This window comes from Cibotium barometz, chromosome 64 (assembly GCF_041138505.1).
Source record: "Cibotium barometz isolate CiBa-2024 chromosome 64, ASM4113850v1, whole genome shotgun sequence".
In the NCBI taxonomy this organism is placed as follows: Eukaryota; Viridiplantae; Streptophyta; class Polypodiopsida; order Cyatheales; family Cibotiaceae; genus Cibotium; species Cibotium barometz.
In genome coordinates, this window is record NC_141109.1 from 5,531,162 (window position 1) to 5,534,696 (window position 3,535).

Sequence of the window (3,535 nt, forward strand, 5' to 3'; positions counted from 1 at the left end):
TTCATCACATTAGTCATTTCTAAGATACAATAGTTCAATAAGTCTTACAACAATGACTTCTATTGGGCCTAAGTCCCTCGATACAAGACCTTTCTAATTTTGCACGACAGAATTTTCCTCCGTCTTCTTCTCTGGGTTGTTCATCTGAAAAGAATTCTTTGATGCACCTCTTTGGCTTCATCTATCAATTTCTCTACATCTTCAAGGTCTTTCTTGAAGCTTTCAGATATCTAGATAGGTTGATCACCTATATCCCCAACAGAGGAATAGGAGTCATGATCAGAAGAAGCAGCTAAAATAGTTGCCCTAGCAACCTTGCTAGGAACAGTCCTCTCATTAGAAGAATTTGCATCCATGGGCGGCTTTTGTATAGAGCTTATAAGTTGTAAGATATTATGTTCTCAATTCCCTCATGGATTGGTCTTTATATACTATTTTGGATGGGCTCTGAAACCATTGACATAAAAAAACAACGTGCTATAAATCTATGTGCCACTAAACCATTTTGGAATATGAACCCTGGTACCTACACTGAGCTGACCATTTTGTGCACATACAAGACAGCTTTAGAGTAAATTTGTTGAGTTATAACTTTAATATAAAAATCTAAAGTCATAGCTATTAGAAGACAAAAATTCATTGCTCAGTACACTTTTGTGAGAGAAAGGACTTTACAAAATTAACATACTTGAAGTAGCTTCAAAATTCACAAAATTCAAAATCCCCATTAATTGAGCGATATACCATCAACATCCCAATCGGGATCTACCAAGGTCTTTGGCTCTAGTCGTTTTCGAATCTTCCTATTGTTCACCTCTTGAATTGTGCTCTGCTAATATCCTTACCTCCCACGATATTGAGGTGCTCTCTAATATTTGGGAGGATCCAATGTCTACTTGCACCTACAACTTCCACTGCACCACTGGGCAACCGAACACATATGTCGAGAGGCAAAACAACTTGTTCATCTACCTACATTGGGACCTAACAACTATTCTTTTTCATCCCACCGATCTCTGATTCAGGAGCTTTCTTCGCGGGAGTAAAGCTATAGGGAAACTATATTGTCCTATCGGACGACGGAAATTTTTGTGCCGAAAACGTGTTTGGAGTGCGTTAGGACCTTCGCTTTTCGAAAAGCATGCGATTTTGAGCACTGTGGGGTAAGTCATCGATTCTCTCCAAAACTCTATTTTAAGAATTACAGGAAGATAGATTGGTTGTGCAGACATTGTATGTGTTGCAAGGAGGTCAACAGTTGCCATTGGTGGGTGTATGTATGCACATTGAGGTCACTGGTTGTGACATTTGAGTGTAATATAGTATTGCTGCAAAAAATACAGCAGTTTGTGCAGGAAAAACTAGAGTGCTATTTCTGGTAAATTTGTGTGCTTGGCAAGATGTCAAATGATAGCATAAACCAGATTGTTAACCAGATTGTTGTTGAGAAGCTTGATAAGAACAACTTCCATTCTTAGAGTTTCAAGTTGACAAATTTCCTAATGGGAAAGGGTTACTGGGACTACATAGAAGGTGAGCACGAAGAGGCACCAGAGATATCAGGGATCAATCTGACTACTGCAGGTGTGAAAGAGTTCAAGGATTGGAACCAAGGAGCCAGAAAAGTTATGTATTGGCTCTATGTCAGTATACAGGACACCATGATTGGGCACATATAGGATGCCAAGTCCCCCAAGGAGGCATGGGACACCTTGGTAAAACTCTATGAAACGGGGTGCGTCTATTTAGCGAGCCAAGAGCAGTGAGCACAGAGCAGTGAGTAGAAATAAAGTCCTTGTGAAAGTGAGCAAGTAGGGGCATGGTATGATGTTAAGCGAGCATGTAATGTTAAAGAGAAGAGTGAAACCATAGTGCAACTCTATAACGAACAGAACAAAGAAGACTAAAAAAGTTTAAAAATGACTATTGCAAATAAAGCATTTTCAAATGAATGGTGTGGATATAAAAAATCACTACAAAACTCATACTACTTGGCTCGCTAAAAAGACGTTGAATTGGTCATTGAGCTACTAATAGAAACAAACTATTGTTTGCAACCACATGGAAACCACAGCGACCAGAGAGCATAGAAATCAAGCCATTAAGATGCACACCAATTTTAATAGCCATACCACTGACACAACAATATAATACTCTTTAGAAACCATAACCATAGGATTTAAAAATTTTATAATCCAAATAAAAATTGTCCAACAATCAGCTACATGCTATTGTAAAAAACATTCAGAAGCATAACATCCATCAAAACATTACTTCCAATAGTCCCAAAAAAATGATTGTCTCAATTAAAAAAAAGACTATCTCTAATGGCATTCTGATGTAGACATGTGATCCTCATAACTGCAAGAGACACAAAGAAAAGAAAATAAGCTTTATCAATACAAAATTATTCTCTACTAACATGTTTATCTTTTCAACATGCATACCTTTGCTGAGTATGGTTCTAACAGGTGATCATAGATCCGCTCATCCTTGTCTAACATTATGACATTGCGATCCATAAATGCTGCCACTAGCCCAAGAGTTCCAGTGCCAGCAAACAAATCCAAAATCGTGTCCCCAGGACGACTGAAGACGGAGACGATGTATTTGCTAAGCCGCTGACCTCTCTGACAACCGCCCCGCCATGGTCTACCCTTTCTCTTCACCAGATCCTCCGATGGCACTCTTGAAAACGCACACAAACCATTAACCATATGCCATAAAGATCACCGAAAATCATTTTAAATTCTATCTTGATTTGAATGCATACATACATGTCAAAGATAAGATCTTGCCCTACATCAAGATCATCACCTAGTGCCAAATCCCTTAGTTGATCCCCATGCATCACAAAGCTTGTAGCAGGAGATGTTGAGCGAACAAAAACAGCCAATATTAGACAAGTGACCTACAAGCAAAGACACATTGGTTGTTCATGCATTTTCACCTTAAATGGGACAAAGAAGATTTACACAAATGACAGCCCCAAAGAAAACAACACCAATACCTGGGTAGTAATCATTTGCCCCATCTTCTTCCCAATAGGTGGAGTACACCTCACAACCTGTCTATGATAAATGCCAAACCCAACGCTCTGTGCAACCTGCTCAATGGTCACTCCTTCTTCCATAGTGTAAAGACATGTAAAGAAGCCTCGATCCGAGAGACAAGAATCAACAACTTTAAAAGTAGAGTCATACATGCCATCCCCAATCTTATTCCAATATGGAACCTTGTTTGCAACACAACCTCCAATGATGATATTTGAGGGGAAGTCTGCAAATATCAACTCCACACAGTAATCGGACCCTCTACTCTTGACATTCCCTACTGTGCAAATAACATTCATGGCATCAAGCACTTGCTTTCCCAATGAGGATGCATCCTCCATGTTCACAAAAGTAGCTGCAAGGTCCTCAATACTTACATTGAAGGCATAAATGGTTCCTATAGACAGGTTTTTGACATTTAACACACATAGTCTCAAGTCAAAACAATCGGATCACGATAGAGATGAGGTAGGAAGCTCACA